Below are 15,989 nucleotides of genomic sequence, written 5' to 3'. Positions count from 1 at the left end.
TCCCCAACTGAATGTCACTCGATCGAACAGTCGGTTCGATCGGCTGGCATTCCCTACTACAAACGAGTTGTGAAAACGATTAAGTGTTGAAGCATAGTATCTCATGATCCGAACAGTAATGTTCACCAATCGAGTGCCATGTTCGATCGAACACTACTTCGTCAATACTAGTCCTCATGAAATTTTGAAGGTGTGGGACCATGTGCTAGCCGATCGGCTGGCCCGGTCGATCGGCTGGCATGTCCGATCGGCTGGGCTGTTCGAACAGCCTAGCCGTTCGGCCAGCATTTCTGACTTGGTCGGCCTTTCGTCTAACACTTGGCTGTTTGTTTATTTGTCATTCTTTCAAGGTATCTTGACAACGTGCTGAACTATGATAACCTCTGTTCCTACTTGTTTCCTTGGCTCGAACAGGAATCACCCAAGTCCGGCCGGTGAACGGTTCGGAATGTCGGTATAGAGTTTAACCCGAAATCGGTGAACCTTGTTCATAGAACCCGAATCTTGAACCTTTTAACTATTTGAATGATTAGTTAGCCGGGTCAAGCTCCGTTCCTATTGATTTGAAGGCATTGAGTGTAAAAGAGTTGAAAGAAAGTTGGAATTCCTTCTTTCAATCCTTCACAACTTGTGGATGTTTAGATCTTTGATAGATCTTAACTTGTTTATGTGGAAATCGGTTAGATCTAAGCTAATCATAGTGGAATGAGGCCAAAACATGATGTTCTTCAAGAACACCATGATGACATCACCCAAGAACACTTAGATCTTGGTGATTTCACGGTTAGAATCCAAGTTTTGAAAGATAGAAAGGTGTAGAATCAAGTAATGATAAAAAACGTACAAGAATTAGAGTGAAAACTTACCGGGATTGAGAGAAATCTGAGAAAAGGTGAAGAAGATAGCTGGTTCGGTCAGAGCATTCCAAAACTGGAAAGTATGACAATGACAGCCCTATTTATAGGCTCCAAAAGAGGAAAGTGGCAGCCGATCGGCCAGGAGCTCCGATCGAGTGGGCTGCTCGATCGGCTGGCAAGATGCTAGCCGATCGGCTGGCCTGTTCGATCAGGTTGCCTTCCTGTTCGATCCGCGACACACTTTGGGTATTTTGCAACGATTTTCGACGTTTCGATTTCGATGGACGATGATACGAATACGATAGGGTTCCCAGTCAAATTACTTTCAGTCCCAACTAGTATATCTAACATACAATCTTCTATAAGTCACATTTCGATGTCGGTTCGATTGAGTTCGATTGCCTTTCGAGTTTCGATTCGATTTTCGATTGATTTGCTTGATTACCACACCAAACATAAAGTAAACACGCACAAGTAACACATAAGGCACACACACGTATAACAACACCACAATTCGCATAATTCGAGTCTCGAGTTCGATTGATTGTTAGATCGGTTTGATTACGGATTAGTTAACTTTATCGCATTGTTACTTCCTATCATTCACAGTCGTAGATCGGTTCGCGTTAAAACACATTCGATTACTTCGATTCTTGCTGATTACAACACTTACTCCACATAATACAACTAAAACATAAAATCGACTATCTACAGTCAAAGAAAGTCAAAGTTGACTTGGACTTTGACTTTGACTTTGACATTCGAAAACACGTGGTGTTACACTATTGGTAGGTCTTACCCGGCGAATTGCTTTAGATAGTCCTTGGGAAAGGTCATGTCTTGGTTTACCTGTCGGTTTTATTAGTCTATCAAGTCAAATTAATTACTCCAAATTACCCTAGATCTATGATTGGAAAAGAGTAGGTCAACATTAGGGTACTTACACAATAATTAGACAAACTGGGAAGGCGTCTAATAACTGGTAGGATTAACGGCCTAGGTAGTTCCACAGGTTTCTCCTTGAGAAGGGTCGAGTGGCTTAGTTGGTTCTTAATAGGTTTAGTATCACATGATCCCGGTTCCATAATTCGTGCAGTTAATTTAATCGGCAATCTCTAAAAATGATCCAGGATTCTTGTCTAGGTGGTCTCGTTCTCATATAAGGAAAGTCCTCAGTCTTAATTCGTTTTGTTTAGTCTAGTTTTAGTTAATCTAGTAGTTTAATATAGATTTCCTAGATTTTCCGTAACCCCCGCCCCCCCGAAACAATTAAACAAGTTAAGTCGTGTTTGTCAGCGTCTGTTAAAGTCTAATTTACGTGATACATAGAGTCCTGTGGTTCGATATCCGGACTTCCTAGGTTATACTACATCGATCGGTACACTTGCCGATTGTTTGGTCTTAGGTCGAGTCTAGAATTAAAGCTTTGTAGTGTCTAGTTTAGAGAGTCTAATTTAGTTAATTTTTATAGTCTGTTTAGCGCACATCAAGCTTTAATAAACACGATATACCAATGTAAAATTTACGTGAATATTTGTTGAAACCATTAACCTTACAAGACTTGACAAACCATCCAAGTTGGCGAATTGTTTATCTTTTTTCACAAAATCAATGTAGTTTCCGAGTTGAACCGGAAGCCTTCGTTTTTCGGCTTCATAGAAATCATATGGATACTTTCCGGCTAACTTTAGTATATTTGGAATGTCAAACGCGCTAAAATTATCACACGGACTCAAACAACTCATACAAAGTAGTTCCGATGTTACCTCGTTAAAACGGTTTCCAAATTCTTGAATTTGCAAATCTAGAACCGCGTTGAAGCAATCATACTCGTAATAATCCTTACTCATTAGGGTGTTAGGAGTGGTTAAACACTTGAGAGTGACAAACTAAAAAATCAACCAATCAGAGTGCGCCAAGTCAATCAGTGAAAAGTGTTTAAACTTTTGTGAAAAGTATTGGCAATGGTTTAGAGATTTGGTGAAGTGGTAAACTTTTTAAATAAAAAAAAAGGAAAAAGGTGTGATTGGTTGAGATGGCATGGACCCCACCACACCTCCCCCCCCCCCCCTCTCTCCCATTCCCTCCCTACGCCGAATCGGTTATGCTTCACCAATTGTGACCCATTTCGTCAAACACTCATGCGGCAAAGGGCTTGGCATTGGTTGCCGTGGGTTTGCCGATCGTTGCCGGGTGGGTTTGCTGCCCCCACTCCGGACACCCTTATGCCTATCACATACAAAATAAACTATATTCCTTAATTTTTAATTTCTTAATCACAACAGCAACCTTATCTATAATATTTAATAATAAAATAAACAATATTCCTTAATGGAATCAACAATAGATAATGGAACACAGCTTTAACATCAATCACTTTTTAATATTTAATAATAAAATAAACTATAAATCTATAATAATCCTATAATTGCCATTTGCGCAACACAACAGCAACCTTATCAAAAGAAGACCTGATCAAAACTCTTCAAAGAATGAAATCGACTGCTACCTGGTCTGCACTCTGTCTACGGCGAGATTTGTGGCTGTGGCTGATTGATCCAAGCCTGGTCAGCACTCTGTCTGCAGGTTGATCTTTCTGTTTCTTGGTATTCTTGGTCACTGGCAGCAGAGAGGGGAGGGCGGGAGAGATGAATGGTCGATTGGGTTTATTTGAGTTATTTTTTGGTTAATTGATTTAGTTATTTGGGTTGGGTATTAAAATGAACTTATTCAATTGGGCTTGATGTTAGGTTATAGGAATATAAGTTTTGTTTAAAGAGATTAGTGGGCTAACTTGTTTACATAATTGGGTCGGGTTTAAATCCGTGTTCACAATTTTTTTTATATAAATTCCTAACATTTTTTTCTAAGGGGTGCGGTCATAATTTTCCAAGGGGTGCGGTCGAAATTTTCCAAGGGGTGCGATCGGGATTTTTCGCGAAAAATAACACTAAATTTTTTTTTTCAAGTGGTGCGGCCGCCCACCCACGGGCCAAGGTAGGTCCGCCCCTGGTCACATAATAGAAAAGAAGGTGTTTACTTGGTTAAAAGATTACATTTTTCTAAGCTTTAGAAGTGCAGGTACTTATGGGCACGATATCGAGCAGATAATACGGATGTGATCGGATTTTCTCTTTAGGAGGTTCGGGTCACATGAGAATTTACAAGAACTCACTTACAAAGGGAATTTGGAGATAACAACGTGTTAATTATCGCTTAATTAAATTTGTTACATACATTTTGTGTTGGTTATTGTATTTGGAAAAAAAATCAGGTCTGTGTATATTTTGTGTTGGTTATTGTATTTAGAGTGAATTGCAAATTTTGTCCTTTATGTTTATACCCAATTTCAAGCGGTGTCCTTTGTCTTTAAAATTGATGAGTTTTTTCCTGAAGGTTTTAAAATAATACATGCTTTGTCCTTTAGCCCTAACCCAGTTAACTTTTTTAGTTAAATCAAATCACATAAGGGTACTTTTGTCTTTTTACCCACTTATATAAACAATACTTTAATAAATAAATCCAAAATAAATTTTAAAAAATAATATATATATATATATATATATATATATATATATATATGTATATATAGGGCAATGCTACACAAGAGACCCTTTATTTTTAGAAAACTTTGAAAACTCATTACTTGGCCAAGATTCATCCACGTGTGCATCAAGAACCTATTAACTCTTATAGCATATAAGGATATATGTGTAATTTTATCCTAAAAGATCTTTTCTACTTTGAATTGACCAATATCATTTATTGCTTTTCACATCACTTGTACAACCCCCATTCCTTTTACCTTTTTATAAACTAATAAAGAAAATTTTCATTTGTTCTTCATCTTCTTAATATCTTCATGTACGAGGTCCACCATTAAAGAACCATGGAGCTTCACTCCCACTACTTATTCCACGAGAATCAACACAAGATGTCAGATCGATCAATCCCTGATGAAGAACGTGGTTTTGTGATGAAGATGTTAATATATGAAGTCAGATCCACGTGAAAACCCCTTCCAGATCTTGTTCCATTCCCGTTTAGATCTCGTTTGTCTACATGTTTCATAATGTTGTTACAGATCTGGGTATTTGTGAGTTTTTTTTCACTTTTTTAGTTTATATAAAATATGATTTGTATATGTTGTTTCAGATCTTGATATTTGTGAGTTTTTTACACTCTTTTAGTTTTATGCAACATATATTTTCATATATGTTTGATTCTGGGTATTTCGTATGGATTTTTCTGATTTTGTGGAGTTTATGTTAGTTGATAACTTGAGCATGTAGGTATGAACTTTTGAAAGATGATTATAATTTACAGTTCTATTATTCACACTTAAATATTGAACCAATAAAATATTGAATTTAAAAATGATATAGGTATGGACTTTATAAGATGATATTCAACGTATGGCTCCATTTTTTATACTTAAAATATCAAAAATTATTCATAAAACCTAGTTGTTAATAGGTTTTTGTGTAATGGCTGTTTTAGAGATGAAACATGACTTTTTTTTTGTTAAAATGGTTCCTAAAAGGGGTAAATGTTTATGTAATTTGTAGGTTTTTATTTTTGTGTTAAAATGTTATGCTTGGTTTGCATATGAACTGATTTTTGGCTGTGTTGTGATGTTATTTGAGAAAAAGATTGCAATTTAGCTAAAAAGTTGTGATGTTGTTTGAGAAAAAGATTTTCTGGCTATGAATGTGTTAATAGTTATGCCTGGTTAACGACTTAACGGTTATCTTATCTTTTTGTTATTAGGATGGTGATGGATACAAGGGAAACAAGATCCAATTCTCGGGACCGTTGGTTTCGTCAAAGGTGGATCAGATGCTTAAGGATCATGACCATGTTTATGTTACAGCACAACACAACTAACACGTGTTATAGTTTGAACTTCAGGACATGCATGTGTTACATGTGACATGAAACCAATGTACAACGTAACACGTGTTAGTGCTATATATTTTTGTTTACTAGCAATATGTAATGTGAGACTCTTCTTGTTTTCTCTAGTACACGATGTTAAAACGATCTAGACTTAACACATTTTCTGTTGGAGGCGCCCGTATTTGTACCTCTACTGTTACAGTTACTATTGAAGTTTATGCATCCATTCTGGAAGTCTTAACACATGTTATAATAGAGGCTTAACACACGTTATATCAGGTTTACTCTATTGTTATTAAGTTACTATTGGAGTTTATTCATCCATTATGGAAGTCTTTACACACGTTATAATAGATGCTTAACACACATTATACATTTCAGTCGCTTACCACATGTTACAGTATGTATATACACATCATTGTAACACCTCGTAAAATCACGTCCAATGATGTATTGACACGTGTAATAAACCCTGATGAAGTCAAACAGCGAAGTTTAGGGACTAATTTTTCAAAAAATCGAAAAAACTTTGATTTTGAAAGGACTGGAAGTGTTAGCATACCTAAAATAAGTTTCTAAATAACCTCTCACGATGATGATGATGTTCACAAATGTGCCACTTAATGATAAAGTGTAGTCGTTTGCATAATTAATTGAAAGTTTGCGCAATGAAGGGTTAAAAGCGTCAACATGTTAATTCTTACCTCTGAGTGACCTTTTAACAAACCGGGAGCTTCATGATATTTAATTATACTCTCGGGAATGCCAAGTAATGGCCAACTAAGGTTTTTATGCCTATAAGTAAAGTTACGCGCAACTTTGCAAGTTAGAGGGACTAAAAGCGTCAATATGTTTAATTATACCTCTGAATGGCCTTTTAGCAAACCCGAAGCATCGTGATGTTTAATAATACTATCAAGGATGCCTAATATGGATTAGATGAGGCTTCAATGCTAATAAATGATGAAATACGCAAGTTTGCGCAATAGAGGGGCCTAAAGCGTCAACTTTTGAATCTACGCCATTCGGTGACCATTTAAGCAAGCGGGAGCGTAGTAATATTTAAATATATGCTTGAGAATGATTATTATGGGCCATGGAAGGCTTAGATATCATTAATCGGCATTTCGCGCTACTTTGCGCAATTAAGGGACTAATTGCGTCAAACTGCAAAAGGAGGTCGAATCGTATGGTAACGGACCTTCCGGAATATGTTCATAAGTTAAACATACTATATTTATCCTTTATATAGCTTAGATATGGGCTTAGAAGTGTTCGGTGCGCAAAAATAAACTTTTATGTCATGCAGGGACTAAAAGTGTCAAAAGTGCACAAGTTTGCACTTTTGCGCATATCTCGCGTTCTGAATATCCCCGGACACCCAAAAATTTATGTAAGCACTAAAATATTTTATTTTAGTGTGTGGCATGATAAAATTCCTCTCGTCGCGTATTTTGGATCGTTTTTAGCGTCCGTCCGTGTTTCGTCGTAATTCGACGCACAACGTGACCGTACGGCCAAACGAACCGACATCCGACATGTTTTTGAACATGTTTCTGGTCCTCTATGTTTAATCATCCTAGTAGAGCCTTAAAATGAGGTTAACGGACCTCAAACGTGCCTGAAATGACCTTATACGCTTTTAGGGACTGATTCTGTAATTTCTGGAACTTTGTTTGCTGTTATGGACTTGCAGGCGGGCCGCGTAATCTGTTTGGATTCTCCACGCGGGCCGTGTGAGCTGCCAGACTTGCAAAACAGCCTGTTTTCTTCAAACAGCTGGGTTTCTGGTTTCGCACATTGTTTTCTTAAATCTATGGGCTGTTTTGGGGCACCCATAGTATTAGAAATCAGGGGGTAAAGGTGTACGGTCCAGATTAGATCACGGCTTACGAGGAACGATCCTAACGGTCCTCAAAAATCTATAAATACCCCACTTGATTTGGGTTTTATTCACACCTTGATCTTGAATTCTCTAAGTTGGGGACTTGGCTCCTCATACCTGAGAAATTAAGATCAAACCTCCTGGCTTGGACCCTTCGTAAGTCCCCTTTCGTGCCTAGTTTAATTTTTCTAGCGGTTATAACCGAAAGGTCAAGCGTTCGATAAACGCTTTGACTTTTAATCGGTTGAGCCATGGTTCGTAATGAACATGGCTACGTGACCGTAATTAGGTAGGTGATTAACCCTTGCAAGGGCACCTCCTAATTACTACGTTTACTTAGTTTAATTGTCGGGTCAAATGAAAGTCAAACGGGTTAGTTTTAAATAGAATGCATAACTATTAAATTAAAAGTCATAAAATCAGTTTTGCCACATTAATAACTCGGTAAATATTAGTGGAACATGTCTAAACATGATTCAACCCAACAATTCTAAGTATAGGACCGGTTCGGAGCCGAAAGTCGCGAAAGTTGACTTTTGCTTTGACTTTCAGTTCTGACCCGAATCAGGCTTATTTAGATATGCCTTAGGATTCCTTTAGGATCATGTTATAGTTTAGTGTAACCCTCTGAGGTTATACAACCTGAATCCTTAGTTATCCTATTTATTCCAAGTTTCCGTTATATGCCGAATTGTTGACCGTTATGCCCTTTTGACCTTAAAACGATATTTTTTGAAAATGTGAAAGGATAGAAACCTTCACTACTAAATTATAAACTTGTCCCTAAAATTTGACATCAGTTTGAGGTCTAGATTAGAAGTTATGCTCAATAGCGTAATTAGAAAGCCTTTTATTAATTAAACGGCGTAATTAGCATATATCCTATCTAAACCCAATTTTTGATACCAAACTTTTTACCTACTGATATAAAGTAATATTTTGGGATTTTTAAAGATTTTTATTTATTTTTAGGCTGAGCATAACATAGGATTATAGGCTTGATTCGGTAATTGCCGGTTTTGCCCTTTTGGGCTATAAAATGAGTTTTATAAATCCGAAGGACCCCAAACCTTTTTCTACTGATCTAATATGTTAAATAAAATATTTTGAGCCTTCTGGAATTTTTAAAATATCAGCTTTCTATATAAAACCCGGAAATGGCTCCAAATCGCCTTTTTAAGCGTTTTAACGCATAAGTATGTGCTAGAACCTATTTAGGCATATGAGGTTGAAGCCTACCGATGTATTCAGTAAAATTTTATATTTTAAACAGTAGGAGAACATCTTGAGATCAGAATTCCAGTATTGGTTTTTTTTAGCACATGTGAAATTACCAAAATGCCCCTACGGTGCATAGTAAGGTTAAAGGTAATAAATTTCACATAGATTTGATACCCTACTGTTATAACTTAGTAAATTAAGTATATTCACTGATGAAACCAGGCCTGTACCTCAGGTTGTCATTTAAACCCTTGTACACCCTTTAAAATGACCAAAATGCCCTTATGAAGCGTAGTTTTGGTTTAAAACCTTTTGGGGCATAACGGAAGGTATCATTCTGATATCACAACATATTTTAGGTATACTAACTTCAGAAACTTGCATTTGACTCTTATGGTTACTCGTTACGCACTTTACGCGTTCGGATCGGTTTATGTAACTAGTTTACCCAATTTAGCCGAAACGAGTCAATCCATATCATTTCAGTCTCGAATTCCAGAATGTGATTAAGTTACCCATATTAAACAAGTATGCAAGCTTATTGGGATAAAACCACATTCTAAAACGGTCTTCGCATATTTATACGATTAAACCGTATTCATTCTTTAAAAAAAAAAAAAAACTAACCGGTCTAAGCATAAGCTTAATTAAAGACCTGTTGGAAATCTAATAGGTTATTAAAAACCTTCATTCCAGATTTAGGAGCCCAGTAAAAGCTATCTGTACTTTCCTGGTGGTATATGGCTGGGATAAATTGTATAAATTTGCTCAGGTAAATACGTTTAACTTATTTTCCCTATACGGGCTTGGGGTACGGTATATAAAATACCGCCTGGTCGGGGAATTGACCTTAACCAGTTGATGGTTAAGTGCTGTCAAATTAACTCGTTTTTAAAAATGCTGTTTTGTTTGTTTAACGCCTTTGGGGGTTTAATGACCATGTCCCGGATATCCTTGGCATCATTCCATGAATGGCCACAACCTTAGCACACGGGTGTAGGCGTACACCCGTAGTGCATTTTATTGTGTATAATCGTCGGCACGGGAGGAGTCTCGCGGCGAATTATATTAAGTGGTGTGTCTATTGAGCTTTAACCCGGCAAGACCCGGGCTACTGAACGCATAACGAACATGTAATTCTTTTACAAGATTATTAAGCAAATAATTATCCCAAATTATAAAATGTTTTGTGCCTCGGGCATTCAAATCAATTTTTAAAACCTTTTCAAAATGAGTCAGTTAAATTGTATTTACCAGTGAAAACTGACGTATTTTCCCAAAAAGACTAAGTGCAGGTACTACGCGTAATAGGTTGGTTTCTCCTAGCATCAAATAGAAGTCTCGCAAGCTTAGATGCCTGAAGTCTGTTGAACAATGTTTTATTTTATTTTGTGATCCGCCTGTGGATCTTTTACTTTCCGTTTGTAATACTTGGATATTACTTCATATCGGATTGTAATATATTTTGCTTCCGCTATGCATTTAAATTGTGTGGTTTGACTATGATGATATCAACTACGTCACGCAACCCCCACCGGGCCCACCGGTGACACGTGGTAAAAATCGGGGTGTGATAATCATGGTGTTTTGGAAACCAATAGCTTATACATGACACCATGTTAGGTTAAACCAAGATTATAACAGAGGGTTAACACATTTTATCCCAGGTATACGGTGTTACGATATTAACTTGTATGCACATCATAGTGTTTTGCAAACCACTTTCATATACATGAATACAAGTCGGGTTACAACAAGATTATAATGGTAGAGGCGCCCGTATTTGTACCTCTACTGTTACAGTTACTATTGAAGTTTATGCATCCATTCTGGAAGTCTTAACACATGTTATAATAGAGGCTTAACACACGTTATATCAGGTTTACTCTGTTGTTTGTTAAGTTACTATTGGAGTTTATTCATCCATTATGGAAGTCTTAACACACGTTATAATAGATGCTTAACACATGTTATACATTTTCAGTCGGCTTAACACATTTTATCCCAGGTATACGGTGTTACGATATTAACTTGTATGTTCCATATTAACTTGTTCATGTGTTACGATCAGTATATGCACATCATTGTGTTTTGCAAACCACTTTCATATACATGAATACAAGTCGGGTTATAATGGATGCTTACATGTTATCATATGTATACAAGTGAGGTTACAACAAGATTACGATATTAACTAAGCTCCCCATTAAACTCATCGCCCCCGTCGACTGTTTTCACCCTTGTCGCATGTTAAGCAATTACATGTTCCGAACAGACAAATTGTAACATATGTTAGATCACTATATACACATCATGGTGTTTTGTAAACCACTAGCTTATACATGAATACATGTCAGCTTACAAAAAGATTATAACAGAGGCTTAACACATGTTATACATTCCAAAATGTGTAAAACAAATGACCTGTTTCATATTATATATTCCAAAATTGCCAATACATGTGTTACCATAAATGGCTCGTTTCATATTACATGTTACATCATGGTGTTCTGTTACAGCATGAACCACCAACACATGTTATAAATGAACGAAGACTTCTTTCCCAAAGGATGTGACTTATTCAATGTCCCCGCATTAACGTCGCCTACATCCATCCAGCTTATCAATTCAATATCTTTTATGGATCTGTTTCTGTAAATCAACACACGTTATATATCATTCTAACAGGTGCTAAACACATGTTATGGGTCTGTCTCTATAAATCAAGCAACCCAACAAAAAAACAATTATTGTTAAGATCAAAAGCCCCAAACAAGCAACCAAACCAACAAAAAAAACTCGTTCAAAATCTCATCCTAAAGTTTTGGATTTATTTAAAATCCATGAACATTAACCATTACTAGAACACGCATTAACTACGCCTACATCCATCAAGCTTGTCAATTGAATATCTTTATGGGTTTGTTTCTGTAAATCAACACACATTATATAACATTCTAACAGGGGGCTTAACACATGTTATGGGCCTGAGTCTGTGAATCAAGCAACCAAACAAAAAAAAACACTTACTGTTCATATCATAAACCCAAACAAGCAACCCAAACCAACTAAAGAACAGCTGTTAAGATCAAAAGCCCCTAACAAGCAACCAAACCAACAAAAAAAACTCGTTCAAAATCTCATCCTAAAGTTTTTGATTTATTTAAAATACATGAACATTAACCATGGATACCCCATTAACCATTACTAAAACACTTTCAGCACACAAAAACATATTAACAACCATTTCAACAAAAATCAAGTGTGAAATGATATTTCATGAACACTTACCAGATCTATAACCATTCGATGAACACGAAGAAGATCTTCAAACCTTCTTCTCACACACACACTCGTGCGTGTGTCTTTGTGATAAAGATTGTTGTTTCTCTATCTAAAACATCAACTTTCTCTCTCTAAAAACATTCATCTTGTCATCGTTCTTCTCACACACACACACTCGTGCGTGTGTTTTTGTGATTTTTCAGACCAGATGATGCTGAAATTATCTTCAAATGAAGATCACCATTGAAGGATCACCATTGAAGACCATGAAGCTTTTCTCTTTCACATGATGAAGAAAGAGGAGAGAGACAATAGTGTTTTGAAAGATTTGACTAGAAGAAAGAGGAGAGAGATGATGATACTAGTACTACACAAGTGGGTTTTGTCATTTCCAATGCCAAAAAGTCTTCCAAAGTTCAATTTGCACTACCCAAAATGCCCTTTCAGTTGTACTAATGGGTATTATAAGATTTCTTTTAAATATAATTCTTACCAAAATTATGAGAGCCATTGATCAAGTTAGATGAAAGGTAATCAATGGTTGACAATGGGTTTGCATAGTTTTCTTAAAAAGATAGAGTTTCCTATATAGCCAAGCCCTATATATATATATATATATATATATAGAGAGAGGGGGGGGAAGTGTAGAATACAAATCCCCTCCTACATTACGTACGTGATTCCCACAGCCATACACGTGTCCCTGATTCATTTTTATTAGATAAGGGTATATCAGACATTTTGTTCAATCATCCGAGGGCTAATTAGGGAATTCCGTCAACAAGGAAGCAGATTACGAGTTCGTTACACAACCATCTTTCTAATTATGATTGGTATCAATTCGATAGTAGGTTTTTGATTGATTCGTATACGGAACACATATATCGATACCGAAAATGCTGAATTCGTCATTTAGGATGTTTATTTTGGGTTTTTATCAAAGGGTTACGGTTGAGGGATGGGTTTTTATTTGATTTGAAGGTGTTTTCATGTTATTAGATTGTAATGAGATTGAAGATAAGATGTTTCAAGTTTATTTGGTGATTTTAACATATCGCATGTGTTGTTTTTAACATATCGCATGTATTAAACATTGGATCATAAGGATAATTTCGCATGTTTGAGTTGGACATTTCGCACACAATAAAGTCTTAAGATGTAATTTCGCATGTTTGAGTTCAACATTTCGCACACTATAAAGTCTTAACATGTTGAGTTCAATATTTCGCACGCTATAAAAGTAATGACATGTAATTTCGCACAGTGTGTTCTATAATTCCGTGCAATAGTTCATATTAAATAATTCAGTTCAATAATTGATATCAATAATTCATATCAATAATTTTACATTGTTTTTTTATTATAAAGTTTATCTTTATATCACAATTTCAAACCACTTGGCAGACCTCCTAACATCCTCTTCTGACTCAAGTATCAAACAGTCCCTGAGAAAATGGATTCAGGAACAAATTCAAGAGGATCGATCATGTCAAGAGATGCTGGAAACCAACATTTCTCGTGTAACAAAAAACATGAAGAAAAGACATGAAATTGTGAACTTGCTATCTCAGATGCAAGTGAGTAGTCTTCGAGAAATTGTTGTTATGTTCATGGTTGATCTGGGTGAGAGGGATGAGAAGCAGTTGAAAGAGTTGGCAGATGCAATAACTATCTTAAGATGCTCGATGGAGATAAAAATAAAGTTCCTTTCATCTTTTGAATGACCTTGTTTATTTTGTATCTTTGTAGTTTTCTGTTTTAGTGTTTTATTTAATAAAACATACAAGTTTCTTATGTTCCATATAATTCGCATGTTGTGAGATTTGCATGGGATTTATTTTCGCACGTGTAATTTCAATATTTGCATATTATAAGCAATTCAATGCCAAGCATGCGATTTTATACTTAAAACATGCGATTTTAAAAACATAAATGTAATTTAACAAGTCTAATAATGCAACAGAAAATCAACATCAAATAAGTCTATATGTCCTTTCCAATAAATGCTTTCAACCTCTCTGGGATTTTTTTGTCCAAATCTTTGATATACTTTTCTTTGTTCGGCCTTTTATCGAAAGCATTTGTCTCTTTAATTATTCGTTGACGCTCCAAATTGTATTCGGATAGAATGATCTTACTCATATATCTGTGTCTCAGGGGGTGAAGTTGTGAATTCTGTCAATTGTTTACTTCATTTTCATTCACAAACCCAGAAAACCATGGTGTTTTCCCCTTGTATATTTCCATATGACGCAACGTAAGCACCCCACAATCTATACTGTTAGTAAGCGTCCTCCATTCCATCTCTTTTCTTTCTATCACTGATGTTTCAAGTGCTTTTATAGCTGGTGTTGGTTTTATGGCCTTTTGTAGGTATAAAACCAGTACCCTTCTCTGTAATATAGCAACATTGTGTCAGTAGTTTTACATAAATATAACATGTATATGAAGAAGTTTTGGTATTACCAGTGTGTCTGGAAGCCCCTTGTATCTATCCTTAAAATCTTGTTTAATTGTTGAATTGTCAATCAACTCAATTTTGCCGGTTTTCAAGTGGAAGCACAAGACATAGAAGTGGTCACCTTGAAGTACCGGACTAAACACGAGGTCAACCGATTCAGGTTTGTTTACCTCATATTTCAGTAATATGTCTTCAAAATTTGAGGCAAATACGTTTAGCCGTTGGTTGTCTGTGTAAGTCTCCTTATACATGATATCCGGTTGTATGTTATGTAATCAGAAGCAATGTTAAGTAATGTTTTACAAGGTATTTATACATGCGAAATTAGTACATGCACAATAATGTCTGAAAATATTTCACATGCGAATTGCTTATATACTGTATGCGAAATCTCTTAGTATGCGAAATGTTATTTTTTGTTCACGGGAAATGTCAACTGTTTTACATGCGATTTACCTATACTTAGTATGTGAAATCATTGAATATGCAGTTTTTGTTTTGATATCAAAATGCAAAAATGTTTAGACAAACATACCATCATTGTGCTAAACAAGATGTGTTTGTATGGTGATGATTTTCTATCCCTCTTCTTCTCTTCAAGGTTGAGAACATCCACATATGCATCGATTCCATTTGATGCTACGTACTGACCCCTGAAAAAGATTTCGAAGATACCTTTGACGGTGAACACCCCAGTTTTTGATCGGTAAAATACTGATCTGCATGGCAAAAATTAAATAATTAAATATTTTTGAGTATATATGTAGATGTTTTTTTTTAGTTGATATAATTGTTTTACTTACTCTATTCCTGCAAATGTAGCAAATGTGTATCGGATCACACTCAATTCTTGATTTAAGAGTGTTTCGTGCATGTTTACCACTCTGTTGCAGAAAGGGGAACAAAATGCTTGTCCAAGGTCTGCATACCTTTTCTCATTTTGAAGCTTGACTATTTCTATTGTCTTATAAAGGAGTTCATTTAACCCCTTTGGTTCAACTTCTTTACCGGCTTTTTGTTTTGCAGCTTGAGTTGGTTTTGAGTTTTTTCTCCCCCTACCTGAGTTCTTTCCCTTATGTACTACCAGGCTGGGTGCCAGGCTCAAAATGACTCAACCGATTGCAATTCTTCAGCCGTCACCTGAGGGCATACCACTTCTGGCTCCTTTTCAACTTCGATACCTGAATCGGTTTGTTGTGGGTCCTTCTGTGTAGTTTCTCCTAAAGTAACTGCTTCCACTTTGGTTTCAGATTTATCCTCATTATTTGGCGCAGAATCTGCAAGTGTGTTTTCGAATGCTTTTAGTAAAAAATGTCAAAAGTTTATCCTTTTTGAGCTGAGTAGATTTGTTGTACCTGTGGAAGTATTTTTTTCTTGAACT

The 15,989-nt window shown here is 36.1% G+C and overlaps 1 long non-coding RNA gene across 1 annotated transcript; it reads left to right on the top strand.

Moving 5' to 3' along the window:
- The first annotated feature begins 3,290 nt into the window (after positions 1-3,290).
- On the top strand, positions 3,291-4,216 carry LOC110870959. The gene is made up of 2 exons (XR_002553379.2): positions 3,291-3,443; positions 3,939-4,216. It is a non-coding gene; the product is annotated as an uncharacterized LOC110870959 (long non-coding RNA).
- The last annotated feature ends 11,773 nt before the right edge of the window (positions 4,217-15,989 follow it).

Source organism: Helianthus annuus, chromosome 8, assembly GCF_002127325.2.
Source record: "Helianthus annuus cultivar XRQ/B chromosome 8, HanXRQr2.0-SUNRISE, whole genome shotgun sequence".
NCBI classification, from domain to species: Eukaryota; Viridiplantae; Streptophyta; class Magnoliopsida; order Asterales; family Asteraceae; genus Helianthus; species Helianthus annuus.
This window is presented reverse-complemented; position numbering and strand designations above follow the sequence as displayed.